Genomic DNA, 16307 nt, shown 5'->3' on the forward strand with positions numbered 1-16307 from the left:
ACATGCTTTTGATACTGATTGTTTTTCCCAGGATACATCTGACTAAGGAAAAAAGTAATCATTATACATAATGAAAATTGGATGCTTTTACTTTACTGTATCTGGATAGGACACGTTCCCCAAACCTACTTGTCTTCTTTGTTAAGAGTGTTTTAGCTATTCTTAGGTTTTTGTAAATTCAAATTAATTTTATAATCAGTTGGTGAAATGTCTTTGAAGCTATGTAAGATTTTATTGAAATTGCAATTAATCTGTAGGTTAAGGAGAATTGAAATTTAGTGTCAGCTGATGAATATGGTATACATCTCTATTTGACTCCTATTTGTCTCAATAAGGGCTTAGATTTCTCTACAGAAAGGTATAGAATGTTTGCTAAATTTATTCCTAGGTATATAATTTTATTATTATAATTATTACTACTGTAAGTAATGTTTTGACCTACTTCACTTCTACCTTAGTCACATGATCTTAGTCAAAAGGCCAAAAAGCAATCACTTCTACCTTAGAAAAGGCTGTCTAAAAATTTTCCCAGGATCATTATTTTTAATTGCAAGGGTGACTGGAACTATGTATTTATTGACCAGAGAAAGTATAAATAGACTGTGCTCTATCCATACAATGGAATATGGTACGTATGTTAAACTTGAATGAAAGACAATATATACAATAATACAAGTAAAACTTAGAAAACGGTACTTAAAAAAATTCAGAGGGCTATATGCAACATATAATTTTTATAAGCTCAAAAATAAGCAAATTGAACATATAATGTTTTAGCATTATTCACATATATGGTAAAAGTATCTTAAAATAATATAATCAACTCAAATTAATTATAACAATTACCTTGGGAATGGTAAAATGAAGAATAGGATTAGGGAAGAATAAAAAAACTTCAAATAAAGAGACAATATTTCAGCTTTTAATTTGGATGATGCTTCATGTGTGTTCATTTTATTATTATGCTTCATTAGTTACATACATTCTTTTGATGCATCAAAGATTAGAGGCTGCTTTTTAAGTAAGAGAAATAAAATAGCTCAATGACTTTTAAAAATGGTTAAAAATTCACCAATAAATAACAGATCACTAAGAATTCCTGTAAATCCTTTTACTACTAACTTGTAATCCTCTTATACAAGGCCTGTGAACAACAAATCCTTGGAAAGAAGCTTTTATAAGCTTCATATGTTGCCTTAGACATAGCAAGAAATATGTTTTCTTAACACATTAAAGTGATTCTGATTGAAAAATATGATAGCCTTTGAAATAAATAAAATACGTCAGTATATCATTAGAATATTGGTATAATGAAATTATTTTCTTCAAGTCCTTATAAGACTATCATCTATTCAACGAAGCCTACACTGACTATCTTATTGCTGCAGATGGCTCTCCCCATACCCTAACCCTGGTCTTTTTCTTTCTTCTCATTTGTAACACTTAACATCTTTGACCATACCATATACTTTACTTATGATATTTATTGTTTAATATCTATTTTCTATCACCAGAAGGCAGTATGGGAGCTAGCTCCCAAGATGTCCCCCTATATACCATTCTCTAAGTGTTTGTGTTTTGATGCAGTACTCACCCACTTTGAATACTGGATGGCCTATGTGGAAAAACAGACTACTGTAAAAGTGGTTTTGTATGACTCTCAAAACTAGGTCGTAAAAAAATATTTCAGTTTCTACTTAGCTCTCCCTTGGATCATTTACCTGCGTAAAGTCATCTGTTGTGGCATAAGGACACTCAAGTAGCCTTGTGGAAAGGGACACATTAGAATGAACTGAGGCCCACTGCCAACAATGACAATTTGCCTGTCAAGTGAGTGATCCACCTCAAAAGTAGATTTTCCAACCCCAGTCATGCCTTCAGGTAACTATTCTGGCCACCATTTGACTACAACCTCGTAAGAGACACTTAACCCAAATCACCCAGGTTAGTTGCCTGTGAATTCTTGATTCTCAGAAACTGTGAGAGATAATAAATACTTTTTTTTAAGCCAGGAAATTATGATTTAAAAACAAATCATAAATATGATAAATTAAATCCTTTGCTGAAACCTCAGAAAGATATAAAGCTATAACTCAGAACTATTCATTTAAACAATGGAGCTTTGTTCTCACAGCCTCAGCTTAGCCCAAAGGTAGAAAACATCTTTAAGATGCCTTTGAGGGGGGCTTATCTAATAAAATGAACCCCAATTTGATTCATTAGGGACCAAAGAAATTTTAAGAGAATTGTACAGACTAAAACACTGCTCATTTGACTGGAAAGGGACAGAAACAGTGCAGAATAAGAAGTTGGATCCCCATTTTACATACAGGAAGCAACTAATAAAATTTCTCAGCTGTAAATATAGGTTACTTTGCCTGACAAAGAAAGAAGGACTGGAGGGACAGAACTAAGAACGCAGAGTGTAGAGCAAAGAACAACGACCTGGCCTTTAGTCTTAATGAAAGAACTAGCAACATGTGCCTTGTGGGATTGCAGAATTACTGAGGACAAGTGACTCCTATAAACCTCCCATTGTTTCTCTTTTTCAATAGGAGAGCTTATAGTTTATAGCTTTTTTTTTTTTTTAAAGATTTTATTTATTTATTTGACAGACAGAGATCACAAGTAGGCAGAGAGGCAGGCAGAGAGAGAGAGAGGATAAAGCAGGCTCTCTGCTGAGCAGAAAGCCCGATGCGGGGCTCGATCCCAGGACCCTGGGATCATGACCCGAGCCGAAGGCAGAGGCTTTAATCCACTGAGCCACCCAAGTGCCCCTAGTTTATAGCTTTTTTTATACCAAGCCAACTGTTGAGCACTGGCCATGTGTCATATATTATCATATTTAATTCTTACAATCCCATAGCTCCATACTAAGAAATGTAGAAAATGAGGAAAATGGGACATGAGGAACTTTGTACTAGTTACTTTCAGAGACAAAATTTGCACTTAACACCATTAGAGTCCAAATACTATGTTCAGTGAATATCATCAGTCCATTATGCTATCCTGCCTTAGATTTCAAGCCTAACATCCTGAATTTGGATGGATGGCCTTTAAATGCAATAAAACCAAGAAAGATTTCTGGGACATACATGATAACTTATAGTCTGAAGATGTCATTGTATTTGGCATGCTCTGAAATTTTGACTTTTTTTTTTTTTTTTTTTTAAGTAGGCAGCATGCCCTTTGTGGGACCCAACATGGTACTTAAACTCATGACCCTAAGATCAAGACCTGAGCTGAGATCAAGAGTTGGACACTCAACAAAGAGTCACCCAGGTACCCCTAAATTTTGATTTTTAAATAGAATGCCTTGGTTGAAACTCAGAAAGTTTTACCTGCTAATACTGGTTAATATTTAACCAAAAATATATATTCATTTTCATATTATATGTAGTTGATGATAAAAATAATCCTCATGGGTCAATTAACTATCAATTATTTTCTCATTTTATGTATAAACATGGAATAAGAACAGGATATATGTAATAAATCCCACAAGGAAAAAGGAAAGCTTCATGACATGTAGTAGTCACTAGTCTGTAAGCCGTTCTGGAATCCCACTGAACAGACATTTTAAGAACTTTTACCCTGAGGTGGCAGAGGTTCCTTGATTAAGTTTTATGTTCTTCTCTGGAAGAATTCCTTTATCTATTTTTCTCCCTAGTCTATGGCTCTGCCTTCTAGAATATTTCTTCTTTTCTATTATATTTGGTTCCTCTGAAATAGGAATTGAAAACTATGCTCAATAAAAAGCTTTCACAACTAATTTTTCCCCCATAACTTTGAAGGACCATAGTATTTTAGTGTTTGTTTATTTAAGTCTGGAACAGTCAAGGTATTCTATAGTCCAAGCTTATAAACATTCCTTTGAAAATGCAGTAGACTTTTGATTTATTTGCCTCTAGTCAGTTCCATGAGTTATGATTTTGGAGTCTTCTTTACTTGTTGTGTTTTGTTTTCTTTATTCCATGCATCTCCCCCAAATATTGGAAGCTAACTTGAAGTTTTCTAGAACATATATGTCAGTTATACCTATAATCTGATCTTTTTCCTTATTTCTTTTTATTCAGTAGAAAAGGTATACTTGTTTTGGTTTCTCAAAGTCATTTCATTCCATTTACTTACTATCAGAATCTGAAAACTCTGTTTTCCAATCATGCAAACCCAAATTTCTGTTTATAAACTGGCTAATTCTTCCTATTCTAATCACTTTTGTAATATATTATGAAACACAGCCAATACCAATTAATATACATCCTTTCCCTGGAACTATTGTTGGTTTGCAAATTGGCCCCTGGTATGCAGAGGGCAAGATGAGACCAAAGAAAGAAGCAGACCACTACAGATTGGTAAGTGGCAGTTTTAATAAGCAAGGAAACTTGCATACAAAATTACTAGATCTCCTCACCTTCTTGGCAGAATCTTAAACGTTTAAACAGGCCTACATTGGGTTGTCATATACATCATAAAGATGGCTTCAACAACACCTAACTCTCAAGGCTATGTTCTTGGAATAACTCCCACTGTGGCAACAGTGGGCAGAATGTATATTCCAAGGTTAGGGAACAGGGTGAGGAGCCTTAGTTTCTCAGGTATAACTCACAGCTCAACTGGAGATCATGTCCTCTCAATGACCTCCCCTAACAATTGCAAGTTAAGTAATACATGGTCTTCTACTTTATTAGCATTAACAAATACAGAGCCTATACCTAATTACATAATCATATCTCCGTCTTTGCTGCTGATATCAATTTCCTTGCCTTGAGACCATAGGTTAATGTCAAATATTTTAAGCTTTGTTATACTAGAAGCACATTTCATGCTCTATCGGTTGGATTAAATAATGTTGACTGCCACAGCAGACAAACCCTAGAATCTTGGTGGTTCAACAGAACAATTTTTTTCTTACTCATATTTCTTTCCCAATATGCCAGATGGCAGAGAAGATGACTTTGCAAGTCATTCCGGGACCCAGGTTGTGTGAGGAACCATGGTTTAGTAGGTAGCTACAGGAAGAGAAGAGAGGTGGAGGGAATGCCCTCACCTTAAGAGCTCTCAGCTGAGAAGTAATGCATCACTTTCATTCATAGTCCACTATATGGACTGTAACTATAACTATGTGACAATAACTAGTCACAAGTCTCCAATCTAAATGCAGGGGAGTCTGGGAAAAATTGAGAAGCACTTAGAATAATAAGAATGTAGATGAGATAAACTTTTAGGTCCTTTTAGCTCCAAATTTTTATGAATCTGTGCTTAAAATCTATTAACAGTTTCTTTATAGATCATATCTTCAGAATATTAGAAGAAACATGATCTGTCCAATAGATTGCCTATTCCATTTTTTAAAATAGATTTTATTTATTTATTTGAGAGAGAGAGGGCAGAGTAAGAGAGAGAGAGAGATTGAGAGAGAGAGAGAGCAAGAGCAGGGGGAAGGGGCCAAGGGAGAGGGAGAAACAGGCTCCCCACTGAGCAGGGAGCCCCATGCAGGGCTCTGTCCCAGGACCTCAGGATCATGACCTGAGCCAATCTTAACCAACTAAGCCACCCAGGCACCCCTACCTGTTCCATTTTAGAACAATAAAAGTCCTTCTCTCTCCATCACTCCCCCGTCCAAAAAGTTCCACACATTTCTGTTACGTTATTTGATCAATCACTCTTTTTATTGGAAAATATTTAGAGAGCACTTTCATGTTGCTTCCATGGACAATAAAGCAGGTTAGAGTAAAAGCAAATGAAACAAAATGGCCCACAATTTTTCCCCACTTAAGAAAAAGCTAAGTGGGGCCTCTGGGTGGCTTAGTGGGTTAAGCCTCTGTCTTTGGCCTAGGTCATGATCTCAGGGTCTTGGGACTGAGCCTCGCAGTGGGCTCTCTGCTTAGCAGGGAGCCTGCTTCTCTCTCTCTCTCTGCCTGCCTCTCTGCATACTTGTGATCTCTTTGTCAAATAAATAAATAAAATCATCATCAAAAAAAAAAAAAAGCTAAGTAACAACTAATATAATAGAGTTTTTATGAATTCAGTAACTAAAATTTCTTCATTCAAACTCTGGGTTGTGTTTATATTTTAATCAAAATTGTTTATTTTGAGGAAACAGTAAGATTGATTATCACTGTTATAACAAAGGCTAATTTAAATCTTTATTTTTATTTTCTAGTGTTATGTTGATATAAAAGAACAGTTTTCTTTTGTCACTTAAAATGTGACATTTTGTATTTTTTTTCTACAGAATGGAAAAATACTTTGTATTCTCTAGCTGGTGTCTTTAAATGTATTTAGTTTGTATTTCTTATGGTGATAAATTTTTTACTTTTGGTTAAGTTTAAAGGTGGGGATAAAAGGGGAAGGAACAGAAACTTGCCTTTAAATATTCATGCAATATCTACGATTTGGGTTCTGAAACCAAGGGAGCAGTTTCCAGGTTGATTGAATGTGTGGTGTGTGTGTGTGTGTGTGTGTGCGCGCGCATATCTGTATGTGTCTGTGTGTATAACTGAAATATTACCTATAGGCAAAAACATTCCATTCTAAATAAATTGGAATAAAATAAAAATGCAATGATTTCTTCTGGGAATCAGACACAATTATTATTATTAATACTATTGTTTATTTAGGAAAGTATTTTTAAAATATAGAAATTTACAAGTGTATAATTCATAATTTATATAGCAAATTGGAATGATTACTTTATTAAAGGGAAGTCCCAGGACAGTGTGTCAGTGTGTGCTCATCATCTACAGAATGAAGTCCAGCTAACTCAGCAGGACACATTCTGGCTTGCCTACCTCTCCAACTCCATCTTCAGCTCTTGTCATATCCGGCCTTATGTGCTAGCCTTACTAAAAACTTGCAGTTCCTCGAAAATATCACACTACATAGGAACTCCATAATAATGTCTGCCTGGTATTATTTCAGTCTTCTTTTTTTCTGTCTAAGGAAAACGTTCTTTACATTAAAGACACTTACTCAATTTATTGACATGTATTTATTAATGTGATTACTTGTCTCAAGACCATTTCCCCAAGCAGAATGTGAGCTCTGTTTTGAAGGACCCACTAAATTTGATTTGATCATCACTGTGTCCCTGTGGCATTGTGCTTGTCATATGGTAGGAACTCAGTAATTGTTAAATGATCAAAAGAATAAACTGTATTGTTATCTGTCTTTGAGTATGGAACAATGAAGAGCTAGAAATAAGACTACAATGGGAAAGTATAGTTGCCAATTTCCAAAGGATCTGTTTTTAGTTTTCTAGTTTTTAAATAAATAAGAGAGGCATTACTATTTATTAAGCATTCATTATATGCAAAGTGTTGAATTGTATTTGTACAGATGCATGAGGATTTACTCTCTCTTTTCCTTTGAGGCAATGACAATCCAAATAATGGTCAGGATCAAAAACATGAAAAATACACAAGACAAACATAATTTTCCAAAAACTGATTTTGTTTTACTGCCAAGGACTAAACCAATAAGTCTGAATAGTCATTGTTCCTGGGTTTTTTTTTATTTTTTTTTGTCTGCCTGAGGGCATTTTATGTTATCTGTTTGGAATGGTTCACTTTAAAGACTAACCTGGAAATGTAGTTTTATTTCCACTTTATTCAGTGAGTGAGAAATCTAGAACATGTAGCTATGATACAGAAGGGGAGAGCTTCATGGTATATTTACTCCTAATTCCAGATGGGCCTCCTGCCATGTCATATCCTTGTCACATATCTCTTGTCCTTCTTACCTTTTATAGCATGGCAGTTCAATTTCAGTACTCACTGTCACCTTATGGCCATTTTCTGAACCTATTTTGATTTTCTTGGCTAAATATTCCTTTGGTGAATATGAAAAGAATTGTGGGCAAAAAATTGTGGGTAAAGATAAAGAAGAGTTTGACTACTTTTCCCCAAGTAAGCCCATAATTGCAATAGGCAAAATTTGACCGAGAATTTATTGACCCTTTCTACTGCTGGGTAGTATGATCCATTCAGCCACAGCTATTTTTTGAGTACAAAAAAATATTTTCCAGTACCAAATACTGAAACTGTTCTAGAGAATGGGGATGTAGCATGGTACAGACAATAATCCCTACCTTTATGGATCTTATGTTGGAGGATTTTACTTTCTAGTGTCTACTCTAGACACAAGACCAAAACATTGCTGAAAAATTTATTTTTCATGCAAAATCCATTTCTTTTTATGTTTTGAAGCAAATTTCTCTAATAGCCTAGCAAGCATACGAAGGCCTATATAGTGTGATCTCTACTTAACCTCTTTAACCTTGTATTAGTTTTCTGAAAACAATATGGATGTATTATCTCACAGTTCTATAGATCTGAAGTCCATTTTGGCTCAGTTAGTTTTTCTGCTGTGGGTTTCACGAGATGGAAATCAAAGTGTTAGCTTAATATCCTAGGCTCTTATCTGGAGGCTTTGGAAAGAATCTATTTCCAAGCTCATTCACGTTGTTAGTTGAAGTCTGATCCATCATGGTTGTTGTAAATGGCAGGATTTCATTCTCTTTTATGGCTGAGTAATATTCTATTTTATTTACATGTATCTCATAGCTTCTCTGTCAGTTCATCTATCAGTGGACATATGAGGGCTGCTTCCATAGTTTGGCTATTGTAAATAATACTGCAATAAGCATAAGGATGTGTATATCTTTTCAAATTAGTGTTCACATATTCTTTGGATAAATACCCAGTAGTAGAATTATTGGATCATATGGTAGATCTGTTTGTAATTTTTTAAAATTTTTATTTATTTTTTTATTTTTATTTTTTTCAGTGTAACAGTATTCATTGTTTTTGCACCACACCCAGTGCTCCAGAAGTCAAGCAGAGACAGTCAATTATCATATGGTTTCACTTATTTGTGGAGCATAATAAATAGCATGGAGGACAAGGGGAGATGGAGAGGAGAAGAGAGTTGAGGGAAATTGGAAGGGGAGGTGAACCATGAGAAACTATTTTTTATTTTTTAAGGAATCTCTATACTGTTTTCCACAGTGGGTTCTCTGATTTGCATTCCCACTTACCGTGCACAAGGGTTCCCTTTTCTCCACAGCCTCACCAACACTTGTTGTTTCTTGTTGTTTTGATTTTAGCCATTCTGACAGGTGTGAGGTGATACCTCATTGTGGTTTTGATATGCATTTGTCTGATGATGAGTGACGTTGAGCATCTTTTCATGTGTCTGTTAGCCATCTGGGTGTCTTCTTTAGAGGAATGTCTATTCATGTCTTCTCCCCATTTTTAATTGTTTGTTCATTTGTTTTTGGTATTGGGTTGTATAAGCTTTTTATTTCAGATACTAACCATTTATTGGATATACCATTTGCAAATTATCTTCTCCCATTCTGTAGGTTGTCTTTTAGTTTTATGCTTCCTTTGCTGTGGAGAAGCTTTTAATTTTGATGCAGTTCCAATAGTTTATTTTTGCTTTTGTTTCCCTTGTGTTAGGGGACATATATCTAGGAAAGCTACTGTTGATGGCAGAGAAATTGCTGCCTGTGATACCTTGGAGGATTATTATGGTTTCAGGTCTCATATTTAGGTCTTTAATACATTTAAAAATTTTTGTATATAGTGTAAGAAAGTGGTCCAGTTTCATTCTTTTGCATGTAGCTGTCTGGTTTTCCCAAAACCATTTGTTGAAGAGACTCTTTTATGATTATATATTCTTGTCTCCTTTGTCATAGATTAATTCACCATAGAAGTGTGGGTTTATTTCTGGAGTCGCTCTTCTGTTTTGTTGATCTACATATCTATTTTTGTGCAAGCACCATACTGTTTTGATTACTATAGCTTTGTAGTCTGTCTTGAAATCTGGGATTATGATACATCCAGTTTTGTTCTTTTTCAAGTTTTGGCTATTCAGGTTCTTTTGTGGTTCCATACAAGTTTTAGGATTATTTATTCTAGTTCTGTGAAAAATGCTGTTGGTATTTAATAGGGATTGCATTAAGTCTCTGGCTTGCTCTGGGTAGTATGAGCATTTTAATATTTGTTCTTCCAACCCATGAACATGGGATATTTTTCCATTTGTGTTATTTTCAATTTCTCTCAGTGTTTTATAGCTTTCAGAGTACAGGCATTTAACCTCCTTACCTAAATTTATTTCTATGTATTTTATTATTTCTGGTGCAATTGTAGATGGAATTGTTTTCTTGATTTCTCTTTTTGCTGATTCATTATTAAGGTATAGAAATGCAAAAGATTTCTGTATGTTGATTTTGTATCCTGAAACCTGACTTATTCCTTTACAGTTCTAGTAGATTTTTTTTCAAATTTTATTTTTTTTCAGTGTTCCAAAATTCATTGTTTGTGCACCACACCCTGTGCTCCATGCAATATGTGCCTTCTATAATACCCACCACCAGGCTCACACAACCTCCCACCCCTATCCCCTCCAAAACCCTCAGTTTGTTTCTCAGAGTCCATAGCCTTTCAGGGTTTGTCTCCCCCTCCAATTTCCCCTATCTCACTTCTCCTCTCCATCTCCCAATGTCCTCTGTTATTTCTTATGCCCCACAAGTAAGTGAAACCTTATGATTGCTGACTCTTTCTGCTTGATTTTTGACGGGGTCTTTAGGGTTTTCTATGAATAGTATCATGTCATTTGCAAATAGTGGAGGTTTTTACTTCTTTCTTACCAATTTAAATGCCTTTTATTTTTTTGCTGCTGTTGCCTGATTTTGTAGCTAAGACTTCTAGTACTTTGTTAAATAACAGTGGTGAGAGTGGACATCCTTGTCTTTTTCCTAACTATAGAGGTAAAGCTCTCAGTTTTTACCCACTGAGGATGATATTAGTGGTGGGTTTCTCATATGATCTCATATGATGAGGTATGTTCCATCTAACCCTGCTCTGTTGAGGGTTTTTACCATGAATGGATGTTGTACTTTGTCAAATGCTTTTTCTGCACCTATTGAAATGATCATATGGTTTTTATCCTTCCTCTTATCAATGTGATGCATCATATTGATTGAATTGTGAATATTGAACTACCCTTACATCTCAGGAATAAATTCCACTTGATCGTGGTGAATGATTTTTTAAATATATTGTTGGATTTGGTTTGCTAATATTTTGTTGAGGATTTTGTATCTATGTTCATCAGAGATATTGGCTTATAGTTTTCATTTTTTTGCAGTGTCTTTATCTAGTTTTCTTATCAAAGTAGTGCTGGCCTCATAGAATGAATTTGGAAGCTTTCCTCCCTCTTCTACCTTTTGGAATAGTTTGAGAGAAATAGTTATTAACTCTTCTTTAAATGTTTCGTAGAATTCATCTGTGAAGCAATCTGGTCTTAGACTTTTGTCTTTTGGGAACTATTTTTTTTTACTGATTCAATTTCATTGCTACTACTTGGTCTATTCAAATTTCCTATTTCTTCCTGATTTGATTTTGGGAGGTTATATGTTTCTACGACTTTATCTATTTCTTTTAGGTTGTCTGATTTTTTGGTATTAAATTTTTATAATATTTTCTTAATAATCCTTTGTATCTCTGTGGTGTTAGTTGTTATTTCTCTTCCTTCATTTCTGATTTTGTTTATTTGAGCCCTTTCTTTCTCTTTTTGATGAATCTGCTGAAGTGTTATCAATTGCTGGATAGCATATTCTTGGTTAGAGGGTTTTTATTTTTGAACACTTTGAATATATTATGCCACTTTTTTTTTGGCCTGCAAAGTTTCTGCTGAAAGATCAGCTAGTAGCCATATGAATTTTTCCTTGTATAAAACTGCTTGCTTTTCTTTTTCTCTTGCTACTTTATCACTACGCTTTGCCATTTAAATTTTTATATGTCTTGGCGTAGACCTCCTTGGGTTAATTTTGTTGGGAGCTCTCTGTGCCTCCCAGATTGGATTTCTGTTTTCCTCTCCAGATTAAGGAGGTTTTCAGCTATTATTTCTTCGGATAAACTTTCTGTCTCCTTTTCTCTCTCTTCTGCTTTTTGGATCCTTATCATGCAAGTGTTATTATGCTTGATGGTGTCGCTCAGTTTCCTAAATTTATTTCTCTTTTTTTCCTCTTTCTCCTGTTCGGCTTGATTGCTTTCTATTTTCAGTTTTCCAGGTAACTGATCCATTCTTCTTCTTCCTCTAGTTTGCTATTTATTCCATCTAGTATATTTTTTCTTTCAGGTTTGAGTTCTTTCATCTATGATTGGTTCTTTTTTTATAGCTTCTGTCTCTTTCTTGAGCATCTCCCTGAATTCCTCCATTTTTTTCTCAACTCCAGTGTGTATCTTAATGACCATTATTTTTAAAATTTCTATTGGGCATATAATTGTCTCCATTTCATTTAGGTCTCTTTATATGATTTTGTCATGTTCTTTCATTTGAGATATATTCCCCCATCTCCTCATTTGTCTAACTCTCTGCATCTGTTTCTATATTTTAGGAAAGTCAGCTAGGTCTCCTGCTCTTGATAGTAGTGGCCTTACAAGAAGAGGTCTTTTAGTGCCCTGCAGTGCAATGTCTTCTATTCACCAGAACCTGGCTCTTTAGAGGTTGCATGTGCCCTACTCATGAGGCTGAGCCCCATTTACTTTCAGTTCAGTCATCTTCAATGATTCTTTCTGCCGATTAAGGTCAAGTTTTGGTCCCTGTGCTGTTAAGGGGCCAGTCTGGGGCCACGTTGGGCTGAGTGGGATCAGACCCGGTATTTGCCAGAATTGTGGTGACACTGAACTACAGGATGCTCTCCCTGGGTTGTCTCCTTTTTTTAATTTTTTTAAATTTTTATTTTTTAATTTAAAGATTTTATTTATTTACTTGATAGAGAGCACGAGCAGGGGAGTGGGAGAGGAAGAAGCATGCTCCCCACTGAGCAGGTAGCCTGATGCAGGGCTCCATCCCAGAACCCCAAGATCATGACCTGAGCTAAAGGCAGTCCCCTTAACCAACTGAGCCACCCAGGCACCCCTCCCTGGATTGTCTCCTGAGAGGCTTTTGTTGGTGGGTGGGGCCAGTCAGACCAACTGTTTTTCCCTATCCCACTGCTGGGTCACAGTTGAACTGGTGTGTGTGGTTATCATCCCCTTTCTCCAGGGCAGGTGTCACTTTGGAGTGGTGTTGACCCTTGCCAGGGCTATTTGTACATTGCCACCCTTATGGTTGTACTTTGGATGGACTCCAGCTGAGGGGTGAGGTGGAGAGGCTGGTTCATAGGAGAGTATGGGAGTAGGGTTCAAGGTGGTTCCTTCAGGTGTCCATGCATCTAGGTGGGGGGCAGGAGAGGGAAGTGACACCCAACAGTTCTTTTGTTTTTGAAGTCTCCTGAAGATCCCTGCCCTGTCCAGCACATGCTCTGAGATTAGTAAACAAATCTTTATATCCTGACATTTTTCATATTGCTGCTTCCATGCTATATCTCATCAGAGTTGTTATTATGTTTTCTCTTTAAGAGTGGGGACTCAGTTTCCTATTGCTCTCTGGTTCTGCCAGAGATGGGCTGCTGAGTTTTAAATTTCCCAGTGTTGAGCCTCACTGATTGTAAAAACTCACAAGTGAATCTCCTCTGTGTTGAAAATCAACTATTATGGGGGTTTGTCTTCCCAGTGTGGATCTTCTGTGCCTGGAGTACCTGGTGTGGGATCTGCTCCTCTCCCTTTACCATGCTTGCCTTGTCCCTCCCTCCCATGGATGCCTCACAGGTAATTTTTTGTCTATGCCCGTCCTTCCATTTTTGACATGGGCTCTTCTCCATGTTTAGCTGGGGAGAGTCTGTTCTGCGAGTCTTAGGTCATTTTCTGGGTTATTTACACTGATGTGGGTGTTATCTTGGTGTATTTATGGGACAAAGTGAATTTAGGGTCCTCCTCCTCTGCCATCTTTTCCAGAATTCCATCACTATTGGTTTCCTGCATCAGCCTTTTCAAGGAAGTAATTTTGTACTAAGTGTCTGTGTCTTTAATGCCTACCACAATGTTTAACACCTATAAAATGGTTCAATAAAAGTGATTCAATAAAAGTATACTGATTGAGTGCAACAAAAAGAACACTTGCTTTTTCATGGAGTAATCAACTGATAAGTCAACTGTCATCAATTTGTTGATTTCTTGTTAATGAATACCATTATAAACACTTTGAATGTATACTTAGAGTTCATAAATTTAAAAACTTTTTTTTTAAAGATTTTTTTTATTTATTTATATGACAGATAGAGATCACAAGTAGGCTGAGAGGCAGGCAGAGAGAGAGGAGGAAGCAGGCTCCCTGCGGAGCAGAGAGCCTGATGTGGGGCTCGATCCCAGGACCCTGGGATCATGACCGGAGCTGAACGCAGAGGTTTAACCCACTGAGCCACCCTGGTGCCCGAGTTCATAAATATAAACTCAACTTACCTAGAGAATTTATAGGCTTAAGCTTCTACTTTTATTTTTAATTCAACTCTTTGGATTTGGGTATAACATTTCTCTCCATAGAGTGAAAAAGTCAATTTCTTTTCATATTTGCTATACTTGTAGTTATTTTTTTTTCCAAAATTGCATCCTCATTTTCTGACACAAAAGATTTTAGATTGGCTGACTTGTTTTATGTATGTTAAGGTGTCAAGCAATGCACAGTGGATCCATTCAGTAGTAGAGTTCTGTTCAACCAAATTTATATATTTTGTTGTTGTTGGATTACTTCATATACTACATATAGAATAAACATTCTGTCATTCTATATGAGGTTAACCTTAACTAATACTTCTTTATGTTTCAGCTGACACATTAATTATAATTATTAAAAGGCGTAGATGCTGTGAAGTGTGTAAACCTGGTGATTCACAGACCTGTACCCCTGGGGATAAAAATATATGTTTATAAAAAATAAAAAATTAAAAAAAAAGGCGTAGATGGTTCTATATTGCCTCTGAGTGACTAAAGAAATATAAACTTTGTATAAACAATATTTTTGTGTCTGTATTGTATCTATTTTGTGAAAAGTAGAGAGTCATGTGTTATGAATGCTATGTGTGCTCTGGATTGATAAAATTATATACGGTTTCCCCCACTGTCCAAAAGTTCACTATATTCCACTCTGCTTTTACGAAAGACCTACCTTGGTACCTGTTATCACTAACTGAAAGAAATCGGAAAAGTATATTCACTTTTATGAAATAATAATTACTTCACTTTACACCATTGTGGCTTACGAGGTTTTCAGAAGAAAGCTCTACTTTTGGATAGCAGAGGAAACCTAAGTAGCATAACTATTTGCTAACTATATAGGATAACAAACTTTACTCTGTGTATTTTCTTAGGTAGTATGATTGTTTCATCTTAATGGATTTTCCTATTCATCCAAAATTCTGCCTTCAGTTCATCCAGATTTAGCAAGAAGAGATTGCCCATACTTTGAATACAGATTCTGAAGGTCCTTAGAGATCACGTAGTCCCTTCATGTTTGGCCGTTATGTACTCATTGTTTCAGGAAAGGCACACAGGAGCAAAAAGGAAAGGGAAGAAAGTATCTTTCAGGCTGTTTCACTAGCTAGTGGAAATGGAAATAATTTAAAGAATAAACAAATAGGAAATACGCATCAAGACTAAAAGAGAACTTCCTCAGACCTAACCTCGGCAAAATTTCTCTTTCTGCAGAAGGGAGAGCAATCAGGAAGAACAAATTTTGGTGGCCCTGTGGGGAGTTTTCTGGGCTCTGCCACCTGGGTCAAGTTACAAAGAAGGCCAAATGGCAGCTTGGATTTGAGGTTGCGGCTAACAATGAATACACGTTATCTCCACTTTTCTTAATAGAGCTCCCAGAAGCTAGCTGTGAGGCATCAACAAAAAAAGACCTGCATCATGAAGACTCCCAGAATTCCACTGACCTGGTCTGGCCTGGCAATGTAGCAGTAATTTTAGTCCAACCTTAAAGGGCATAGAAGTGGCCAGCAGCCTCTAGACTGGAGATAATATCATAGATATGAACAAGTGAGGTCTTACAGCAAGCTAGGAGGGCTGGCTAAAAGACAAATACATTTAGAAGAGAGTGAGTGTAATTAAAGACAATTTTTGGTCACCTTACATTAAGATTCTATTGTACCCTACTATCTATTGAATGTTGGTATCCCTACTTTGTTTGCATTTTGAGACTTCTATCCCCATGTGGTGGTGTTTGGAAGTGGAGTCTTTGGGAGATGAGTAGGTCATGAAGGCAGAGCACTCATGAATAGGATGAGTGCCTTATGAATGAGATCTAAGAAAGCTTCCATACCCCTTCTGTTATGTCAGAAGACAGCCATGTGTAAACCAGAAAGCAGATTTACACCAGACATAAAATCTGCTGGAAACCTGATCTGGGACTTTCCT

At 36.2% G+C, this 16307-nt stretch overlaps 1 long non-coding RNA gene across 1 annotated transcript; it reads left to right on the forward strand.

Annotated features, from left to right (window-relative positions):
* The first annotated feature begins 3167 nt into the window (after positions 1 to 3167).
* Positions 3168 to 14020, forward strand: LOC106005811. The gene is made up of 3 exons (XR_001179455.2): positions 3168 to 3282; positions 13570 to 13664; positions 13851 to 14020. It is a non-coding gene; the product is annotated as an uncharacterized LOC106005811 (long non-coding RNA).
* Positions 14021 to 16307: the final 2287 nt, after the last annotated feature.

Source organism: Mustela putorius, unplaced genomic scaffold (assembly GCF_011764305.1).
Source record: "Mustela putorius furo isolate JIRA1106 unplaced genomic scaffold, ASM1176430v1.1 tig00003863_pilon_pilon_pilon, whole genome shotgun sequence".
Classification (NCBI taxonomy): Eukaryota; Metazoa; Chordata; class Mammalia; order Carnivora; family Mustelidae; genus Mustela; species Mustela putorius.